Source organism: Rhinatrema bivittatum, chromosome 2, assembly GCF_901001135.1.
Source record: "Rhinatrema bivittatum chromosome 2, aRhiBiv1.1, whole genome shotgun sequence".
In the NCBI taxonomy this organism is placed as follows: domain Eukaryota; kingdom Metazoa; phylum Chordata; class Amphibia; order Gymnophiona; family Rhinatrematidae; genus Rhinatrema; species Rhinatrema bivittatum.
Window position 1 is genome coordinate 65,409,401 of NC_042616.1, and position 23,768 is coordinate 65,433,168.

The window sequence follows — 23,768 nt, forward strand, 5'->3', positions numbered from 1 at the left end:
TGGCCAGCTTGGGGGGGCCTCCTGACCACCACAAGACTTGCCAAAAGTCCACCGGGGGTCTGGCCCCAGTGTCACTATGTCACAGGGGCCGACCGTCGGTACCTGTGACATAGTAAGGGCAAAGGCGATCGGCGCCATTTTGAGTACTGGCATCGGAAGGCCGACGTGCAGGAGGTCGCTCCCGGTCCCCAGGTGGACTTTTGGCAAGTCTTGTGGGGATCAGGAGGCCCCCCCAAGCTGGCCAAAAGTCCCTGGGGGTCCAACGGGGGTCCCAGAGCGACCTCCTGCACTCCGGCCGTCCGGTGCCAGTACTCAAAATGGCGCCGATAGCCTTTGCCCATATTATGTCACAGGAGCTACCAGTGCAATTTTATTTATTTTATTTGATTGATTTTATTTGATTTATAATTATTGATTTTATTGATTTGTTTCACAAGGAATGGTGAAATGTTTGTTTTTCCATTGTTACACTGTATAGAGTCTGGCATGATGTGTTTTACAGTTCAATTTTTGTCTGCACAAATTTTATTTATACTTTATGTGGCTTTATTCTGTATTTGGTGAGGGTTTGTGTTCTGCATGCAAAGACTGAGATGAAGCATTCTTTTAACATGTGGTTTCTCTGTAGAGACCTATAGTAGCTTGGCCTGTTCTGTTTTCCTGATAGGAGGTGTATTGATATTTTAGATTCTGGTGTAATATTTGTGGTATTCTTTTTCATAAGTAGGGTTGTTATTCTTTGAGTGTTGGCAGATAGTACTGTGTTGATATGGGAGGACCATGCCGAAATATATCACAATAGGTATGATGCCATATGAATTCCAAGGTGCAAAGTTTTCTTGTTGGCATCACAAGAGTGCATGAAATTATCACAATAATGTATATATTAATTTTACCTCAGATTGTCACTTTTCATGTAAAATATGTGTTAAATGCATAATTTAAAATTGTGCATGGGGGTAGGGCACCAGGCTGTGTTTGCCTAGGGTGCCTAATACCCTTGCACTGGCCCCGTGCACAGCAGCAACGCTCCCACCCAGGCATAGTTCATCATGTTTCAGGTCCTAGTACGTGTGTTAGACTCCTTGGTCCGTGTTTCAAGATGAGTCGGGTAGACAGTACGGCCTGGTTGACAGTCGCGCCACATGCTGAGTCTTGTCTTGCCTCCTTGTCTTTCCCCTATCAACACCACAGCGATCTGACTACCTCCGCTCTGCCAGCCTGTCTTGCCCCTATCAAAACCACAGCTGACTACCTCAGCTCTGACAACCTGTCTTGTCCCTATCAAAACCACAGGGACCAGACTACCTCTGCTCTGCCAGCCTGTCTTGCCCCTATCAACTTTCTGCCACTCTGCCTTGCTGCCATATACCAGCTGACTCACTCAACTCCCTGTGGTGTTCTTGCCACTATCATGGTTCATCAGTGTGTTGGTGCTAGTCTTTCTGCTTGCTATGTTCCCCCTTCATTGTGCTGTAGGATGTTGATGCCCCTTGTCTTGCCACTTTGCCTGTTGTGCTGCCTTCGAGGGTTCATGCATCTGTTATCAGTGCTCTCTTTTGAAGCTGTGGTGTGTTTTTGACACTCTCGCTGCTGCTTTTCACCTCTGTTAAAGCACTCTTGCCACTCTTGGTACCCCTTTGCCCCTTTACAGTGCCTTAGGCTATTCATGCCACTTTGGTGCCACTTTGCCACAGTCTAAGTACCTAGGAGCTCTTTTCTTGTTCTGATGATTGCTCCCCAGAAGTTTCATCAGAATTGATGAGAAAACCCCAATTCTGCAGCCAAAAATAGGCTGCAAATACTTCCCCCATTGACAATAATGGGAAACGAATCAAACAAATCCGGATTTTTCCCAGAAAAACTAATGCAATGAATTTGGGTCCTGGCAAACCGAATAAGAATCAAAATGAATTTTTTCCTTCTGCACATCCCTAGCAAAAGCTCTTGCACTTTCTCTGATTCCAAAGATCAAGCTACACTGCCCCACTCTCTATGAGAGAGCTGTATGTATTGCCTCACAAGGGGATGGCCATCCCAACACCCTCAAAGTAAGAGTGCTTCCCTAATTACTAACCTGTCTTTCCTAGCTTCTGAAGTTAACTAGGGTCTTTACCCATAGGATCATTACACCAATATGGCAAATTTTATGTTCTCATGTTCTTATGTATCTATGTCTTTTACTTGCAGTATATTTACTTCTGCTCAATATCTGGTGTAAGTGATCATCAACATTGTTAAAGTGAATAAATTACTGGGTTGAGGGTCTGGGTGCAATGGATGGACTTCAGGCTGAAAGCTAATATGGTCTTTATGAGCTGCAGATGAATTGAGCAAACTGGTAAACTAATTGGTAAAGCTGGTTATTTTATTGCCACTTGCATGTTTATAAAATACCCTGACTTATGCATGTAAAGGGCCCACTTACAGGGGGGGTAAAAGCATGAAATGAATGTGATTAAAATCTGTACACGTCTCCTTTTAAAATTGGAAGTACAAATATGTGGATATATGATTTGAGCACACTTATCTGGCTAATTTCCATCTTATTTGTAAAGTAATACCTTTTCTGCTACTTAGATGGACAATTTGAACATATTTGTAGAAATTGCGGCACTTCTCCAGCTATATTCTGATTTATCCAGCTAAGTAGCAGCAGGTCTACACAGTCAGATAAATCTAAAAAGCGCTACTTGTCTAGGTAGTGTTTTTCAGACTTATCCTAGCTGCTACCTAGCTGGATAAATCAGCATTTATCCAGATAAATCCGAACTTGTGCGGCTTGTGGTTTTTTACATATGCGGGCATTTGTGAACGAATGTGTACTTGTATTTTATATCCTGCGCATATTCTTTCTGTGCAGCTTATAAAAAGCTGTAGGAACTTTGTGTGTACCCATATGCATGTGTATATGGGCACGTGCAATAAGTTTTGAAAGTTATCCTCCCTCGTGGCAGTGAACATGATAGAAAAGAGGAGTTTTTGTGCTTCCACACGAAAGATCATTTCATTAATCAGAACTGAGCTTGAGGATAGCTATGATGTTCTATCCAGTTGGAAACTCATTCCCATTTCCCCAAGCTTTTCTTTTCCATCTTTTTATAGTTTGCATTGTGCAGTTTGCATACGCGAAATGTATACTGTCCTAGAAAGGACAGAGAATGAAACTTCAAATGTGTGGAATGAATACATATATATTTTGTATTTGATTTTGATTTTTATTCAGCTTTTCAGGCACTTTCAAAGTGCAGATTACATTCAGTTACTGTATGGATTTCCCTATTCCCAAGGGGCTTACAATCTAAGAAATTAATTTTCAAACTGGCACGCGGGCGCACATCAGCCTGCAGCCAGGGATGCGACCATTTTATAACATACACACGCATATGTGCACATGTGCGCCAAATTTTAAGTGTGCACGGAAATCCCACTTCTACTGCGCAAGTCAGGGATGTTAAAAGGGGCGTGCGCCAACGCCATTGCCAGTTAAACCAGTTCATCCCCAGTTTGCCCAGTTATGGGGTAGATCCTCCAAACCCCCCCCCCCAGTTTAACAGTCTTCACTCCCCACGTTAGCCCTAACCCTTAATACCCCACAGATCCGCCTATTTTTCTTTATGTTATAACTTACACCTCTTCCATAGCAGAAGTAAACTTATACAGAAGGGGATCTGTGCGCATGCCCAGCCGTGTAAATATCTACGCAAATATCTCTGGTTTATACCCTGAAAGGCCCGTGCCACGCCCAGACCATGCCCACGCCCCACATCTTTTTGAAACATTTGGAGATGTGCACGCTGCGGGAGATCCACGCATATCTGGGCAGCTTTTATAATCTGCTCGGCACGCGCAAGCCCGACTTATTCGCGCATCGCCTAATTAACGCGGGCGCCGGACCTTTAAAATTCACCTTTAAGTTTGTACCTGAGGGTAAAGTGACTTGCCCAAGGTCACAGGGAGCAGCAGCGGGATTTAAAGCCTGCTACTTCCTGGCTCATCGCAACAGCTCTAACCATAAAGTCATTTGTGAAGGGACTGGTCCTCTTTCATGCACAGGATCACTGATAAAGATGGGAATACAATGCAAAGTTGAAATATGCAAGAGACCCATTTTATATATATTTTTTTAACTTCCTTAACTCTTTTTAACATACTATACTTCTTTCATCCTTCCAGCAATGATGGATATTTATTTTTAGTTATCATTTTCATATAATTCCTATGAAAATGGGATGCATAAATGCTCTTGGTCATGTTTAAAGAGGACAGAATGATGAGTGAAATGTGGAAAAGTTTTTTTTAGCTTATTGGCCATAAAAACTGAAAGTGCTTCTTCTGCCAATCCATGATGTAACCCTCAGGAGAGTACCTGTCAGCTTACAACTCAGGAAATGGCAAATTTGCATATTGTAATGAAGCTTACAATTCCGTGTGAGGGGCATACTAGAAACTCATTCAATAGGAGTTTACGCAAGCATTGCATAATATGAAAGGCCCATGAGTCACATTTTATTAATGTAGGATCTAATTATTTGTAGTCTCCATTGTTGGTGAATATTTTCCTGCAGGGAATTTTTCAAAGTCCTGTTTTTGAGTAAATCAAGACCACTGTGTGCATGAAGAGGCATCAATTACCATAAACATCTGCCATTACCCTTATGCAGCATTAAATCATAGTTCAGACAATTGACTGCTCATTAATTTTAATTTCTCCCAGAGGTCAGCTCTACTGATAATAAATTTCAAAGATAAGACTGTCAAAATTATATTGCATAACAAAATGCAGTGCAAGGATTGTATAATTATATATTAAAGGAGCAGAACCAAGAGAATTGCACAAAATATCAGCTTATCTAGTTTATAGTCTTATTGCACAGGTGTAGAAAATCCAAAGAAAAGTATTCAAAAACTCGTTCATTATATCAAAATGAGTGGAGAAATCACTTCCAAAATGTTATACTCATAGTCCTTGTGAGACTTTGCATTTCAATTTTGCATTACACAAGTAATAATAATTTGTTGGGTATTTTTTTAAAGAACACTTCCCTTTCAAAAATCAGAATATACACCCTTTTCATGCAACAAAAAATCTTTGAAAGCCAAAAATAATACATTCCAGCATTCAATCACATATGTGCAGAGATTCACCATGGTCTGTATGATTCATCATTTCTTCTGCAAAGAAACATAGAGGTCACGGCAGGAAAGGACCAATGGTCCATCCAGTCTGCCCAGCAAATTTCCCATGGTAGTATCTGCCCCCATGTATCAGTCGGTGCTGCTTGACGTGCTTTGCTTATGCCTTTGGCCATAGAAGCAGTCCTGTGTTTTTTCCTTAATGTCTGCATCAAGTCCCCAGACTGTAAAAAAAAGTCATGGCTCATGTTGGTTGTCTCTGAATCCAAATTCCTCTTTCCTTTAACCCCCGACCCCACACACCCTTCCTTCGAAGCAGAGAGTGTTGTTGCATAGGGATGTGAATCGTGTCCTCGATCGTCTTAACGATCGATTTCGGCTGGGAGGGGGAGGGAATCGTATTGTTGCCGTTTGGGGGGGTAAAATATCGTGAAAAATCGTGAAAAATCGTGAAAAATCTAAAAATCTAAAAATCGCAAAACCGGCACATTAAAACCCCCTAAAACCCACCCCCGACCCTTTAAATTAAATCCCCCACCCTCCCGAACCCCCCCCCAAATGAGTTAAATAACCTGCGGGTCCAGCGGCGGTCCGGAACGGCAGCGGTCCGGAACGGGCTCCTGCTCCTGAATCTTGTTGTCTTCAGCCGGCGCCATTTTCCAAAATGGCGCCGAAAAATGGCGGCGGCCATAGACAAACACGATTGGACGGCAGGAGGTCCTTCCGGACCCCCGCTGGACTTTTGGCAAGTCTCGTGGGGGTCAGGAGGCCCCCCACAAGCTGGCCAAAAGTTCCTGGAGGTCCAGCGGGGGTCAGGGAGCGATTTCCCGCCGCGAATCGTTTTCGTATGGAAAATGGCGCCGGCAGGAGATCGACTGCAGGAGGTCGTTCAGCGAGGGTTCCGGCGCCTCGCTGACCCCCACGAGACTTGCCAAAAGTCCAGCGGGGGTCCGGAAGGACCTCCTGCCGTCCAATCGTGTTCGTCTATGGCCGCCGCCATTTTTCGGCGCCATTTTGGAAAATGGCACCGGCTGAAGACAACAAGATTCAGGAGCAGGAGCCCGTTCCAGACCGCTGCCGTTCCGGACCGCCGCTGGACCCGCAGGTTATTTAACTCATTTGGGGGGGGTTCGGGAGGGTGGGGGATTTAATTTAAAGGGTCGGGGGTGGGTTTTAGGGGGTTTTAGTGTGCCGGCTCACGATTCTAACGATTTATAACGATAAATCGTTAGAATCTCTATTGTATTGTGTTCCATAACGGTTTAAGACGATATTAAAATTATCGGACGATAATTTTAATCGTCCTAAAACGATTCACATCCCTATTGTTGCAGTTGCATCAAAATCATCAAGGCTTATTGGTTAGGGGTAGTAATCCCATGCTTTCTGTTAAGGGCAGTAACCGCTGCTCTGTTCAGGTTACCCCCAAGCTTATCAGTTCCCTGGATTGTAAAAGTCAGGGCCTTCATTAGTTGCTGTCTGAATCCAAGTCCCCTTTTCTCCTGCTCTTGAAGCAGAGAGCAATGTTGGAGTTGCATCAAAAGTATCAAGGCTTATTGATTAAGGGTAGTAACCACTAGAGATGTGAATCGGAACCGGAATCGGTTCCGGTTTCGGATTCGTGGACTATAGGGAAATTATTTTTCCCGCGGTCCAATCGTTGTTTTATTTTTTATCGGCTGCACCTAGCCGATAACCCCAAAACACAGCCGGACCCTTTAAAATTAGTTCTTTAGTATCCCCCCACCCTCCGGACCCCTCCAAACCCCCAAATTTTTTAAGTACCTGGTGATCCAGTGGGGGTCCCAGAAGCGTTTTCCCACTCTCGGGCCGTCGGCTGCCAGTAAACAAAATGGCGCCAATGGCCCTTTGCCCTTAACATGTGACAGGGTATCCATGCCATTTTTAAAGATGGCGCGGGCCATCCAGTGTTCCTACCATGTGACAGGGGCCGGCCAATGGCACGGATACTCTGTCACATGCTAAGGGCATAGGGCCATCGGTGCCATTTTGTTTACTGGCAGCCGACGGCCCGAGAGTAGGAGAACGCTCCCTGGACCCCCACTGGACCACCAGGTACTTAAACATTTTTTTGGGGGGTTGGAGGGGTCCAGAGGGTGGGGGGATACTAAAGAATTAATTTTAAAGGGTCGGGCTGTGTTTTGGGGTTACTTTTAAGTGCCCTTTCTTCCCACCTCCTCCCATAACAATAAGAGAACCCACAAAATTAATCGTGGGGTTTCCTATCGCTATCGGGGACCCCCCGATATTTGGCGAGATTGAAAATATCGTCCGATATTTTCAATCGTCAGATAAACGATTCACGTCCCTAGTAACCACCGCATCAGTAAGTTACCCCCATTCATGCTTTCTTCGTTTCCTTTAGGACTTGGCCAGAGAAGAAGTCTTGTGCTTTTTCCTTATGTTTGAGTATCAGTATCCCAAACCATGGAAGTCAGGACCCTTGGTTGCCTTCTGAATCCAATCCCCCTTTTCCCCTGCTGTCTAAGTGGGGAACAGTGTTGCAGTTGCATTAAAAGCATATTGGATAAGGGTAGTAAACACCTTGCCTTCTGCTATGGATAGTAACCGCCGTAACAGCAAGACAGCCCTGCATGCTTATCTCATTTTTGTCCTCTAGCCTTTAGAGATCCAGTGTTAATCCCATGCCCCTTTCAACTCTTTGACTATTTTCTTCTTCACTACCACCCACCTCCGGTGGGGCATTCCAGGCTTCCACCATCCTCTCCATGAAGAAGTATTTCCTGACATTGGTTCTGAGATGTCTCCCACTGGAGTTTCATTTTTTTGACCCCTAGTTCTATTCTTTTCTTTCCAATGGAAAAGGCTTGATGTTAGGGCTGGTGTAACCATTAGGCAGGACTCGGTTACCAGGGTATGTGAGAGCACCATTTTCAAAATGTGAAAGGGAGAGGATGATGAGAGAGAGAGAGAGAGAGAGAGAGAACACTATAAAAGGGAGAACAAAACTATATATTTCTACCACTGGCAGTCAGCACTTTCAGCTCAGGATGGGGGGACGGGGGGAGGTGTTACATTGGTCTGCCTTGGGTGCACTGGCCCTGTTCAAAGTCCATATATCATTGAAACCTTTTAGATATCTGATGGTCTGTATCATATCTCCCCTGCACTGCCTCTCTTCCAGGGTATACATATTCAGAACCTTCAGCCTCTCCTCGTAGGTCTTCCAATACAGACCTCACACCATTTTTGTTGCCCTTCTCTGGAATAATCCCATCCTGTCTCTAACCTTTTTGAGATATGGGCTCCAGAACTGAACACAATACTCCAGGTGAGACCTCCAAGGACCTGTACAAGGGCATTACCACCTCTGTTTTCTTACTGATTATTCCTCTCTCTATGCAGCTCAGCATTCTTCTGGTTTTAGCTATTGCCTTATCACACTGCTTCACCATCTTCAAATCAACAGACACTATCACCCCAAGATCCCTCTCTTGGTCTAAACACATCAATCTTTCACCACCACCCCCCCCTCCCCCCATCACATACAACTCATTTGGATTAGTGCATTCCAGATGCATGACTCTACACTTCTTGACATTGAATCCTAGTTGCTAAATCCCCGTCCACTCGTCAAGCTTTCTTAAATCACTTTTCATTCTCTTTACACTCCTTCAGGCATGTCCACTCTGTTGCAGATCTTTAGTATCATATGCAAATAGGCATTCTTTGCCTTCCAACCATTCCACAATGTCGCTCATAATGATATTGAACAGAAACTGTCCTAACACCAATCCCTGTGGCACTCCTCTTAACACGTCTCCCTCTTCTTAGTAAGTCCATTACTTGCTATCTCCTATCAGTCAAGCAGTTTGTACTCCATGCCACCACCTTGGCACTCACTCCCAAGCTTCTCATTTTATTCACAAGCCTCCTATATGGAGCCGTATCAAAACTTTTCCTGAATTCCAAGTAGATCACATTGAGCGCTATTCCTCGATCCAGTGTTCTAATCACCCAATCAAAAAGATCAATCAGATTTGTCTGACAGGACCTTCCCCTGGTGAATCTATGCTGCCTCAGGTCCAGCATCCCACTAGATTATAGATAGTTCATTATCCTTTCCTTCAGAGGCACCTCCATTAATTTTCTCACCACCAATGTGAGGCTAACCAGCCTGTAGTTTCCAGCCTCCTCCCTGCTACCACTCTTGTGAGGTGGGACCACCCCCTGCTCTTCTCCAATCTTGCAGCACCACTCCCATCTCCAGGGATCTATTGAATAGGTCCTTTAGCAGACCCACTAGCACATCGCTGAGCTCCTCCAGTATCCTAGGATGTACCTCATCCGGCCCCATGGCCTTGTCCACTTTCAGTTTGCTTAGCTCTTCCCATACATTCTGTTCCATAAACAGAGTTTCATCTACCCCATCCCCATCTACGATCTTGTCAACCAGCAACGGACCTTCTCCAGGGTCTTCCTTAGTGAACACCGAACTGAAATGTTTATTTAATATTTCTGCCATTTCTTCGTTTCTTTCCATATATTGTTCCTCAACACCATTCAATTTTACTATGCCACTTTGGACTTTCCTTCTTTCTCTGATATATTTGAAAAATGTTTTATTACCTCACTTTACCTTTTTAGCAATCCTTTCTTCCACTTGACCTTTTGCTTTCCTGATTTCTTTCTCTGTCTCCCTCAGTTTCACCAGGTATTCTTCTCTGTGTTCCTCTTTTTGTGATCCTTTATACTTCTTGAATGCTGTTCATTTTGCCTTTACTTAATCAGCCCTTAGAGAATCAGATCAGTTTCTTTTTCCTCTTACTTTTGTTTACTTTTCTAACTTATAGATTTGTTGCCTTTGAAATAGCTCCTTTCAATTTGGCCTATTGTAGTCCCACCTCACCTATTTTCTCACAGTCTTCCAAATCTTCCTCTAGGAATATTCCCATTTTGACCAATTCTGTATTTGTGAAATTCAAAACTTGGGTTTTTGTTTGTCTTCTTTGTATCCTGTTTCCGATATCAAACCAAACTATCTGATGATCACTGGTGCTCAGGTAGTGATATACTCGGATATTTGAGACATTATCCCCACTTGTGAGTACCAGGTCAAGTATTACACCCTCCCTCATAGGTTTCATTACCATTGTTTTAACAGAGCCCCTTGAAAAGCACCAACTATCTCTCTACTTCTTGTATATTCTGCAGAAGGATACTCCAATCCATATCCAGCAGATTAAAATCTCCAACTAGCAACATTTCTCCCTTCTTTCTCACCTTTTGGTTGTCTTCAACCAGATCTCTGTCCAGTTCTTCTGTTTGAGACAGAGGCCTATAGACATCCCATAATGTGTATTCTCTACCCCACATCCCTTGCATTTCAGGTGCTTGGAATCTGTTTCTGACATAAAGATCTATTCCTCCACCTTTTCTGTTCTCTCTATCCTTCCTAAATAAGTTATAGCCAGGAATGGCCATATCCCAGTCATGACAGCGAATCATGTGTCTATAACATTAACAATATCCAAATCTGCTTCCACCATTAGAGACTGCAGGTCTGGGATTTTATTGCCCAGACTATGGGAATTTGTGCTCATAACTTTCCAGCTTCTCTCCTTGGCCATCTTTTCTGCCCTATTCAGCTGATTTTTGTTAATTTCTTCACCCACTTCTTGGATATGTTGGGGGTGACATTTCAGTTTCCTTTTTCCATCCTTATCCTCTAGTTTAAATGCTTTATGGTTATATGATTTCGTTTTTTTTCACTTAGAATCATTTTTCCTGCCACAGATAAGCCCTCTGTGACATAGAGCCTCTTACTGTTCCATACATGGCCCCAGCCCCAAATAAATCAAATACTTTCTTCCTTACACCAGGTTGTGCCTAATCTGCTTCCCCAGAGTCTGGAATTCTCTCTGTATAGCTTGAATGTTGATTTTAGCAAGGTCATTGGTTCCAAGATGATAAAGTCAACTTCAGAGTCCTTTCTTTCTTCATTGATTCCATGATTATCTGATTAGCATTTCTACTAGCAGAGGATCCTGGAAGGCATTCAACTGTAGTCTTCCCCTTGAAAAGAGTTCCCAAATTAGTGCCTCTGATGACTAAGTCTCCAAGCACAATGAACATCTTCTTACGGATTTTGGTTGTGTAATGGAATTTCTGTGCACACTGGGTTTCTTCTTTCCTTTTCAATCCCACATCAGTCTCCATTGCTAGAGCTTCTTCATTTTCCAATACAGAGAAGGCATTTTGTACTTGTGTCACTGGAGAGAGTGGGTGTCTCTACATCATATGTCTTATCCTACCAGAACCTACTGTAATCAATTTATTCTTGGGTTTCTGTATGCTCTGTACAAGTAAAGGAAGTCATCTAGGCTGCACTATTGTGATGAATGGGTGTCTTTGGGTCACAAATCTTATCCAACCTGAGCCAACTGTGAGCCCTTTGTTTCTGGGTTTCTGAATCTTCTGTGGTGGTGGTGGTATGTGTGTGGGGAGGTGAGGAGATTCCTGAATGCTGAAGAGTAGCTGAAGCTTCCTTAGAGGTTGCTAATTCCTATTTTATTGTAGCTAATTCAGCTTTAAGGTGAGATAACTCTTTTCTTTTGTGTAACTGGACTAAATGTGCAGGGGCGGGGGATGGGATAACTCCATTTTCATTGAGGAGAGTTGTAAACAAAAGAAGCAAGCCCTGAGCTTCCATATGGTTTGCTTCAAGATAAAGGTTCCACAGTCAGGAAATAAAAAGAAGCATGCCAGTGCAGTAATTCTTAAACCAAAAAGGCTCCTCCTCAGCAATTATAATACATAATCCCTGGTGGGAGATGCTATAGCAGATTTAAAATGCTATGCATTGGTCAGAGATGATATCAGCACTAAAGGAATATGCATAAGTAGTAAATTAAAAGAATCATAATAGGGGAAAACTTGAACAAAATCATCTGTGTTGTGAGAAAATATACAAATGAACTGTTCTTACTATAAAGTTCTAGAATAAATAAAATTAATGTATTGAAATCTGTGGCATAGGAACATCTATAAAGTGTCATTTTCAAAATTGTGGATCACTCTACACATACACTCATAAAAGTGCTGATGCTACCAGGAATACACAGAGACAAACAAGAATGCACAGTGCTGCCAGGAACACACAGCTAGCTCCATTTGGCCTCTGGCCAATGGACCAGGTAGGCTTGGAACAGTAATTAGCAGTTCACTGTGCAGGGAGGGGGGGGGGGCTTGGTTATTTTTGGCAGCTAGGGATGGGCCATCATGGTGTTAACATCATGTGATGTGCCCAAGTTACACAAGTGATGTCAACTGGCACAATGGCCAATGCTTGGGTCTGGATTGGACCATTTAAAAAGGGGAGGGCACAAGAAGGGCAAGAGAGGAATAAAATGAGCATTTTCTTTCTCATCTGCCTTCTTTGCTACTTGATCACCAGCCACTGAGGCATTTTGTTAAGATATTCGCAGTGGTTTGGTCGACATGAGAGGCCCAAATTCAGTGCAATTGCGGCTTAGTCAGGTGAATGTTCCTTGTGTTCCTCCTGATTGTGTGACCAATCTATTTATTTAAAAAAATAATTGATAATTGCTCTTGACTGAGCTTTATATAGTGTATATATTTATGAAAACTACATCAATTTTGTGAGCTGAGAAACTAGGCAACCATGCCCCGAGGTCTTAACCAGTTACAACAGCTCACTATGTGATATGTCGGGAGCGGGAAGGCACCAGGCAGATAACCCAGCTGACAGGTAGAGTATGTTTCATTGATCATGAGCTGATATTGCCAACCCTAGTCCCCTTGATAAGACAGGCACGGGGGGGGGAGTGAGCTAGAGGCTTCAGCGAGGAGGTAGGGCTGGATGTCAGGTAATCCTGGTGTGGGGGTATACACGTAGGCCTGATAATGAATTTGGAGATGAGCATGAAAGGCAGGCAATGATCAATGGTAAAAGTTATGGGTACTTTTGTTCTTGTAGTCCTTTCCATTCTGAATTTTCAAAAGGAAGTTCCACGGAACTGCAAAGTTCCAAAACTCCAAACTACTTAGACTGTTTAAAACATGGCCCATAAACCATATGAGTATTTTTTTTAAACTCCTTTTGATATGCCTCCCATTTAGGGAAGCTTTTTGAATTTTTTTTCTTTTGGGTGCAACACTTTTGTACATTATTTTTCTTTTTCTTTGGTGTTCTAGTCTCCTTGTTTGTGTACTCTTTATAGCTCTGTTGCTCCTGTTCATATTTCAAGGTTTTTTTGTTCAACTATATCCTATTTCTTTCTTTTTAATCTCTAATTGCGGCCATATTGTCTTCTTTTCCTTTCTTCCTTCCCTGAGTACTCTCTGCTTCGTTCATGCTTTGCTTTTGTCAGTAAGAGATCTGCATGTGCACGGAGCTCTGATAAGAATCAATTTGTTGAGCTTCACAATGGTAGATATGATTAATTAGGAGATTTCAACAGTTTTTTAAGTGCTCACGTTTTCCTGGGAAATGAATGAAAAAGGTCAATCTTCATGAATTATTTAAAACAATGCTAGCGCTTCTGTTTTAAATAATGATATTTATGATGCATCCATACCCTTTTCAAGGCCCCAGAAATGTGCAGGCATATCAATTCTATTGTAGTATCCTCGCTAACACTAGCAACACGGTATGCAATGTGCTACTTGTTCTACCTCTTCATTGCAATGGGGCACATGATCCTGAAGTTCCCACTCATGAGGCTAAAGGAATAAATTTCCACTTGCGCTGCTTTGAAAAGAATGTTATCTTCTATAGGGGGTAAGTTTTAAGCAACTACATGCATCGGCATGTGTGCATGTACATGGCCACACGTAGATCTATGATACTTTTTTATAACCTGCATGATTCGCATATGCGCGGGTTATAAAATGTGCTTATTTTTATCCCAGAAACATGTATGCTTATTTGAAAATACATGCAATACACTGAAAGTGAGCACTTCAATGCACTGAACCCATGTACTTTTCCTACCTATTTAAAAAAAAATATATGCATATATTTTGTGCACAGACATAAGGTAGAACTTACAAGTGTAAAACCCAAATTACATGTGTAAATTGTCATATTTAAAACATGTGCATGCAATTGAAATTTAATTAGTTTACCAATTAGTCCACCAGTTTGCCTAGTCCTTCTCCAGGTCATCAAGAGCCTCTTGGTTCTTCAGCCTGAACGCCCCCTATTCGCACACACCTCCCACCCTGTGAATACTACACTAGAAACAAGCCTGATATTAATTATGCAAGATAATCATCAGGTGTAAAATTATGTAAGTTGCCAAATATACATACGCATCTGTTAAAATAGCAACTTACACGTGTTAAGCATTGACCCTATCATAGTACACCCTAGTCCGCCCCTTTTCTATGTGCATATATGTGCGCATGAAGCACACAGTATTCTGCACTTTTGACTTTTATAAAATAGCGATTATGCAAGTACAGGCTACTTACGCACATATATGCTAATTTTTATGCTTAGAACTCTTTCAAAATTAGATCCATTATGAATAGGTAGCTGAAACAGACTTCAGATGTACTGTGCAGTATCAGTTTTCAATTATTGCCCAAAGTTAAGTATTTTGGCCTTCAGTCAATATGTCCTTATTCATGGTCATGCTTATGGGTGAAAGATCTTACAGATTAATTTTAAACCAAGCTTGCGTGCCCCCATACACATCCATATTGGAGCGTGAGAGGAGATATGCTGGAATTTGTAATCATGCATGCACTTGCACGTGTATCATTTAAAATACAACTACCGTGCGTTAGTATGCCATTAATATTAAGAGCTTACTCGAACAAAACTACTTCGTGTATCTTCCATATGACTTTGCTGGCTTTACTGTGCATATGTAAGTGGATTTTAAAATAAGCTTCCAAGAGGGACATTCCCAGTTTTTCCAATTAGTCTAGCAGTTTGCCCAATCTATCTCGAGGTCATCCATATCCCTTCTGGTTCATCATCCTGCATGCCCCCCAGCTGACTCAGAATGCTTATCCTGTCTTCTAAGCCCTGAAACGCAAGATCTGCAGAATTTTTCCTTATCAGGAGCAGAAGTAAAATTATGCAGCTAAGAAGCTGCTGCCCACTGCAACCTTCAGTTTCAAAATAGGGAGTTATGTGCATAACAGTTGACTCTGTCCCATTTCCAACCCCTTTTTTTTTGCTTGCACATAAATCAAGACATAAATCAAGTTGCTCAAGCCCTAAAATACCTTTATGTGGCCATTTTAGCGTGAGCAACACTTTTTAAAATTGACCCCTTAGTAAATCAGGGCTTACGTGGTTTCTTTTTTATATGCCAGAGCACAATGTTCATGAAGCTCAAGTGACAAGTAGAGCTCATAATTACTGACATGTTTCTTGCTCTACTAGTTACACAAATCAAAAATGCATTAAAAAAAAATAAAATAAAGATATTGTAAGGAAAAAAAAAAAGGTTTTCCTTCAGCAAATTGCATTTGTAAATAGGGAGGCAATTCAGGCCACTCCTATGCCTTTCTCCATCTTCTAGAATGCCTCTTACCACTGCGAATAAATGTACAAGCACCAGGATCCTGCATGTATACTTTTACTGATATATCATGTGTTCTTGTTCTAGTACTTTTATTCCACTGAAAATTGTTTTCTTCTTGTAGATTACTTATACTTTTAACTTGCCCAGAAATTTTCATTTAAAGGACAATGACAACTCATAGTCTCCCACCCATCTCATGCCCCTCACCCATCCATCCCACTGCAAAAATGCTAGGGCCAGGATCCCCCCCCCCCCCCCCACAGACACCATTTACCCACTCCGAGGGGGATCCACAGACGAGGACCTTAGTCTAGGCCCTACTCAAGGCCCAGGCTTAGAAGTCTGGCCCTGATGCCTGGGCCTCAACCTGGGCTCAAGACTGACATTGTGCCTCAAGTCCCGATGCAAGGGCTTCTACCCAGACGCAGGCCCAAAGCTGAGGCCCGGTCTAGAGGTCTGATTCCAAAACCTGGGCCTCAAACTAGGCCAAGGCCTGGACCCAGGGCAAAAGCCGTGGTCCAGCAAGGAGTCCAGGTCCCGCGCGGGTGCTTCAGCCCAGACCCAGGCCAAACAGCCGAGAATCAGGCTCAGGCCTGGAACCCAAGCCTAGGAGCTACTCTTTAGTGACTTTCTTTGGCTCTTCTATGCCAACTGATGCCCTCTGCTGGGGTTTTGCCAGCGTGGGGTACTATTTTGATGTACTGCAACTAACTCTAGTGCAACAAACCCAGCGGACGCTGACAGTTGGTAAAAAAGAGCCAAAGAAGAAAGATGCTGAAGTGGAGCTCTAAGGCTTGAGTTCCAGGCCTGGGTCTGACCCTGGACCGAGGCCCAAGGGTCGGGACCTGGCCTCTATGTCTGGGTCCAGGATGAGGCCTAGGTGTCGGAACCCAGCTTCCAGGCCAGCCTCCTGTGACAGGCTTGGGTCGAGGTCAAGGCCTCAATGTCGGGTCCAGGCCAGGATGCAGTGACAAATTTGGTAAGTTTAGGGGGGAGTCATCTGTAAATGTCCTAGGCCTGGGCCTTTGCTTCGGTCTCGACCTAGGCCCAGCTTCGAGACAGGGCCTAGGCTGAGACCCCGGCGTTGCACTTGGATGTAGGCTATGGACCCTTTGACAGGCTGTGGCTTATGCCTAGGTGAGGCCCAGGCTTTGGGCCTTGGCCGTACCAGAAAATTTTTTTGATTAATAGATTTTCAAATCAAAATGAAATTCCAATGAAATTTCATCATAATTTAACTCGTTCCATTTCGAAAACAATCTGAAACAAAATAGGAAGTTTTGTCTCATTTCCTATGTCGTTTCTCCTGAATGCCCATCCCTACTGTTGATATTTGTAGTTTGAGAGGGAAGGAGCTAAAGAGTGTGCTGGAAGGTTGCCGGCTTATTTTTATTTCATAGGAGGGAGAGAGGGAATCATCCCCGCATCAGAATTGTTTTTACTTGACAAGAGATAGAGTGGAATTGGGAATAGGCATTCCTGACTTGGTGTTCTATTTTTTGTTCCCATTTAAGCTGCTAGGTTGGTGCATATTTTTAACACTCATCAGCTAAAATTAGCTGAGGGAACCCAATGGGACTAAATCTAGACAGCTGAAATCTGACAAGCTACATTTAGGGATTTTTTCAGCTCATCGGGTTTTTGAATGTCTACCTCTATGCCTTTTTTTAAACTGGTGCCTAACACAGCTTGCTAGCGCTGACTAAAGTGGTCATTTACAAAGCTACAGTAATGTGTTAACACATGTAAACAGCATATACTGTGTGTTAAATGTGCTTTCTACAACTAAACAAACCCAGTGCAAAACCAAGATGTTTATGAGCTGTTCTGCATGAATATGCATGCAGATAAGCTTATATGCATGCAGATAAGCGATTCTTCTCACCTTCTTGTCTGCCGGGGCTCGCGCGGTCGGCGCAGCCTATTTGGGGCAAGAGCCCACTCACCCCCGAGCTGTGAGCCGTGCAGTAATCGAGGGAAGGAACGCGCAGAATGAACAAAGAAAAAAGAAAAACACCACGCGGTGAGTCAAGCCGCTCAAGCCGCTCCCCCCTAAGTTAGCCGGCCTATCAGGAGGCGGCAGGGCCCTTTAAAATCGCAGCGCTTCCCGGCGCGCTTCCCGGCAGCGTCACGCGCCGGGCGTTGCACATCCGTAGGAGCATGACCTAAGGGGCCTGCCCCTTAGTGCGCCCCTTCGTGAGCCCCAGGACCCAGGGCAAAGGCCACCTCCTATCTACATCCTATTCCTAGCACTACAACACTCGACCCCACCAGCATTCATCCTGCCTCTTCAAGCATCCATCCAGCTGCTTCAAGCACTCATCCAGCCTCTTCAAGCACTCATCCAGCCTTCTCCAGCATTCAGCCAGCCTCTTCAAGCATTCATCCACCCTCTTCTAGCACCCATACAGCCTTCTCTAGCACCCACCCAGCCTCTTCAAGCACTCATCCAGCCTCTTCAAGCACCCATCCAGCCTTCTCCAGCATTCAGCCAGCCTCTTCAAGCATTCATCCACCCTCTTCTAGCACCCATCCAGCCTTTTCAAGCACCCATCCAGCCTTCTCCAGCATTCAGCCAGCCTCTTCAAGCATTCATCCACCCTCTTCAAGCACTCATCCAGCCTCTTCAAGCACCCATCCAGCCTTCTCCAGAATTCATCCAGCCTCTTCAAGCATACATCCACCCTCTTCAAGCACTCATCCAACCTCTTCAAGCAACCATCCAGCCTTCTCCAGCATTCAGCCAGCCTCTTCACCAGTCATCCAGCCTCTTCTAACATTCATCCAGCCTCTTCTAACATCCATCCAGCCTCTTCTAGCATCCATCCAGCCTTTTCCAACACACACCATCCTTCGCCTCTTATTTTTAGAACAACATGACTCCAGGATTCCCAATCCCGATCCTACATCACAGTCTCATCATCACCGGAAAAGCGTCTACGCAACCACGGCCTCGTTCCAATCATGATCTCACCCGTTACTCAACACCTAGGCCTCACATTATTCTCATTAACACTCTTCAATGCATAATCCCTTACAAAAACATCACATCTCTTCAACGACTACCTCCTAGACTCAAGGCCTGACATCTGCGCTGTAACGGAAACGTGGCTTAAACCAACAGATATAGCCCTGATAAACCAGCTTCCCACACATCTTTACGACTTCTTTTCAATTCCCGACAAAAGAAAAGAGGCGGTGGCCTCCTCTTAGCAACCAAAAAAGAGCTAAGACTATCCCAACTACCAGCTAAGTCTGCCTCTAAACTAGAATTAGGCCTTTTCAAAACTGACCAACTCCAAATCCTCCTCATATACGCTCCGCCAGGATTTCTTGACACAGATGCCTCTCCCATGGTAGAATTCATAGCAAAACATATGAACCTTGACTCCCCAGCTATGATCTTAGGGGATTTCAACCTTCATGTTGATAACACCCCACTCACAACCAACTGTGAGGCTTTTCTCACCTCCCTAATGGCTATGGGCTTCAAGCAGATTGTCAACAAGCCCACCCACAAAGCTGGCCATACCCTGGACCTTATTTTCATAAACTCCAGCCTCACGCATTCAGCCTCCCCCAACTGCACTCCAATCCCTTGGTCAGACCACTCCCTAATCTCTGCCACCTTCACAAGGAAAGAAACCCCCAATACGCACCCCCTTGAAACATCCTTTCACTACAGGAGATCATGCTCTTCCGAAGTCCTCAGCAATCACCTGGCCAAAGAACTTCCTCACCTAGACCTTTCAGACCCCAACTCAGCTTTACTCTCCTGGAGCAACATCACAGAAACAGTAGCTAACAAATTATGTCCAATGTCAACTAAAAAAATCAATCCCACCTTACACAGAAGACAACCTTGGTTCTCCAACGAGCTCCGATTACTTAAACAAAGTCTCAGACAGAAAGAAAATAAATGGCGCAAAGCCCTGTCCCCCAGCTCACTATCTGCTTACAAATCCGCCCTCCACCTCTACAGGAACTCCACTCTATGGTCAAAAAGAGATTTCCTCGCTCAAAGAATTCACAACCTCGTTTTTGACCCTAAAGCACTATTTTCCTATGTATCCGATCTCACACCTACCAGCACCCCGCCTATTCCTAATGACCAAGCACAATCCAAAGCCAATGAACTGGCAATCTTCCAAACCAAAATCTCCAACCTCTTAATTCTCCTTCCCCCTAGCCCTACCTCATTTCCTAGCCCCTACCATCTCTCAAACAAAGGGATTTCACTCGAATCGTTTGAACCTACCACCTCACTGGAGATTGAAACCATATTAAAGAAAATGAAACCCTCTACCCATCCATACGACCAAATCCCAACAAAACTACTCCTACTGGTACCTGACATCATCTCCAAACATTTGGCTGATATCATAAACTGCTCGCTCTCACAAGGAATCTTCCCAGATGACTTAAAACTCACCTCTCTTAAACCTCTCCTTAAAAAACCGAACTTAGATCCAAAGGAACCCAGCAATTTCTGCCCCATTTCCAATCTACCTTTTGTAGCCAAGATCATGGAGAAACTAGTCAATTCTCAACTTCCAGATTATCTGGAAGACCATTAAATACTACACCCTACACAATACGGATTCCATAAGGCACTAAGCACTGAAACCCTCCTCATCTCTCTAACAGACCACCTCATCATGGGATTGGACAAAGGACAATCCTTCCTACTAATCCTTCTCGACCTCCCGGTGGCTTTCGACACCGTAAACCATTCCATCCTCCTCCACCGACTATCTGACATCAGAATAACAGGAACCACCTTCAAATGGTTCGAATCATTTCTCAGTAATAGAGGCTACAAAGTCAGAATCAACAATAAAGAGTCCCCTCGCATCAATTCTTCGCTAGGAGTTCCACAGGGCTCCTTCTTGTCTCCCACTCTCTTCAATATATATCTCCTTCCCCTATGCCAGCTGCTAACAAATCTAAAACTAAAACACTTCCTTTACGCAGATGACGTGCAAATCTTGATCCCCATAACAGAATCCATCACAAAAACACTCAAATACTGGGAAAATTGCCTCCAAGAGATCACCCTCCTCCTCACTAACCTAAACCTGATACTCAATTCAGTCAAGACCGAACTCCTTCTCATCTCCCCGGACAATAGTGTTCCCCCTCAAAAGACACTCACTACCACCTTCGTCACCCGAGCAAGAGACTTGGGAGTATTAATCGACAATCGCCTGAATTTAAAAACATTCATCAACCACACAACCAAGGACGGCTTCTACAAACTGCAGGTACTAAAAAGAATAAAACCACTTCTTCACTTTCAAGATTTCAGAACGGTCCTCCAATCCGTTCTATTCTCCAAGATAGACTACTGCAATTCCATCTTGCTAGGTGTCCCCGCCGCCTCAATCAAACCCCTTCAGATGCTTCAAAACATGGCGGCCAGAATCTTAACAAACACTTGCAGAAGAGACCACATCACACCCATCCTCAGAAATTTACACTGGCTACCAATCAGTTTTCGAATTCTACACAAGTCACTCACCATCATCCACAAAACCATCCATAATCGAACCCCTCTTGACCTTCAACTCCCGCTCAGAATACACACCTCTTCTAGACCTATCAGAGAAGCCTACAGAGGATCCTTGTACGCCCCCCCCCCCGCCCAACTAAATCCACCCATCATCTAGCAAATAGAGAACGGGCCTTCTCCACAGCGGGACCAACCATATGAATGCTATTCCTACTGATCTCAGACAAGAACCTTGCCTGTTGACATTTAGAAAAAGGCTTAAGACTTGGTTATATAAACAGGCCTTTCCCTAAACCATCGATCTGCAATAGCTATCACTACCGATCATTCAGCACACTGTAAATATTTGTTCCTATCTTTGATTTACTTTCTGCTTTGTCTTCTTCTTCCCCCAGTTCCATTACCCTGTTTTATTGTAACTTTTTGTCTCTCTTATCTGGTTTAACATTTAATATTCAATATTTAATTATGTTGTTTTTTACCCCGGTTCCCTGTAAACCGACATGATATGATTGTATCATGAATGCCGGTATAAAAAAGCATTAAATAAATAAATAAATAAATAAATAGATAAATAAATAAATATAATGAAATAACGCTATGATGTGATGAAAGTAAACTACACCTCAAATGGTGTATGTTGCGCACCCCGTCTGCGTCCGTCTGCATATGTTGCGCACCCCGTCTGTGTCCGGCCAGCTCACCTCTCTGGTTCCACGTCGGGTCCCGGGCTGGCCTCCCTAGCGGCAGCTGCGAGCTCTTCCAGGCCTTGGTGTTCCACGATGGCGGTTGCCGGGCCTTCCACTGCACACCAGGCCTCACATCGGAGTTTGGCGCCCTCCATATCGTTGGCCACACTCCTACACGCACACAGTCTGCCCAGCCTCTTATAGGGCCAGGGGCGGGTCTTAGCTTCACGCCGTGGCCTGATTGATTGCCTGATAAAAGGAAGTCCCTGCCTGTACTTCCTTGCCTTGGCAATCAGGTTTGTACTGTGCTAGATTGTCACTGCATTTGAGCCTTGTTCCAGTCTTGTTCCAGTCTCATTCCAGGATCCTTCTGTTCCAGCCTTGTTCGTGCATCCTTCTGTTCCAGTGTCCTCTTGTTCCTGTGTTCGTCTGTCATCTCCCCAGGTAGTACCTCTGGACTGTCTTACTGGTACTGACCTCGGCTTGCTCGACCCTCCTGCCTGCTGCCTGCCTTCTGACCTTAGCTTGCTCCTCGACTTCTCTGCCTGATTCCTGCCTCTTGATCTTGGCCTGCCTGTGACCTTGTCTGACCTCCAGAACCTGACCCCTGCTTTGTTGACCACTCCTCGGACTGACTCCCGGATTCTGACCTCTGCCTGATTGACCACGTCTCCTGATTCTGGCTCTGTCCCTAGCCTTGTCATCACCTTCACTGTTCTGGTCCTCCTTGCTCCATCTGACCTCCAGTCTCGAACCTGATCACGCTCCTCTCCTATACATGGGCACGCCCATCTATCACCTCTCCAGGAGACCCTGCGAGGCCCACCTAAGTCCAAGCAGCCCGGATCCCTACTTGCTCCTTCTGGGGGGATCTCGGGTTTTCAGTGGTGAAGCTCATCCTAGTCTCTGTCTCTTCCAGTGCTCCGCCCCCTGGGGGCAGATGCTTCCTGGTCCCTACCAGGGAGCCATTCTCCATGGCTCCAGGACAAGGGTCCACCCTCAAGCGCAACAGTGTAGTTAACTTTCCCCAGAATATTGGAAAACTAATGTGTGCTCTGATGCTCCTGGGGCAACCATTTGAAGCTGGATTCCTGGCCCCATAACCCCTCCCTCAGCATCCAGGGTGTTCTAATGGGACCCTCCTTTCTCACCCTGACTGCTCATCATTTGATAAGGGCCTCCTGAGGTCATCCAGTGCCATTTCGAAAATGGCATAGAAGGCCTCAAAGTCCTAGGGGAACTCCAGGCACTGCTGGACTATTCATGAGTTTAAGGTACTGATTGGAGGGTTGGGGAGTATGGGAAAAGAGAGGTGGCTGGTTGGGGTACTTTTTAAAATCAAAATAGGTGAGGTCTGGGAATGAAGCCAAGGCTGGCACTATTACGTTATTAATTTTTTCAGATCTCCTGTCTCAGGGGGTGCCAGCCTTGGCTTCATTAGACTCCACTGGTTTGAGCACTATGGCTGGGTGAGTCTGGGGCCACAGAGACCCTTTAAAATATGGCAGCCCCAGAATCTAGGGCCAGCATTCCATGATGCTATTTTGCCGTGGTAATTTTCCCAGCAATATTTTATCATCCTGAGAAATACAATGGGATTTATTTAATAGTCTGAGGAAAATGCTGTTGCTTAGTAAATCTCCCCCTTAGACTGTAAGCTCTTCAGGACATTGAAACACCTAATATACCTGAAATGTAACTCTCCTTGAGCTTGGCCGTGGAAAGTCAAGTAGTCAAAACTAAAATCTAAATCCAGATTCCCTAACAAGGACTTGCTAAATGGCTCTTGTAATTTTCCTATCATTGTGGAATGAAAATGCAATCTGTAATATGAACAGGGTATAACATTTCCATTTGATTGATGGCACAGAGATCGCTGAGCAC

At 44.3% G+C, this 23,768-nt stretch overlaps 1 protein-coding gene across 1 annotated transcript in view; it reads right to left on the bottom strand.

The window, feature by feature from the left end:
* The window catches only part of TMIE (transmembrane inner ear), a 176,079-nt gene that overhangs the window by 134,003 nt on the left and 18,308 nt on the right, over positions 1 to 23,768 (bottom strand). The gene's annotated exons all lie outside the window — the stretch shown is intronic.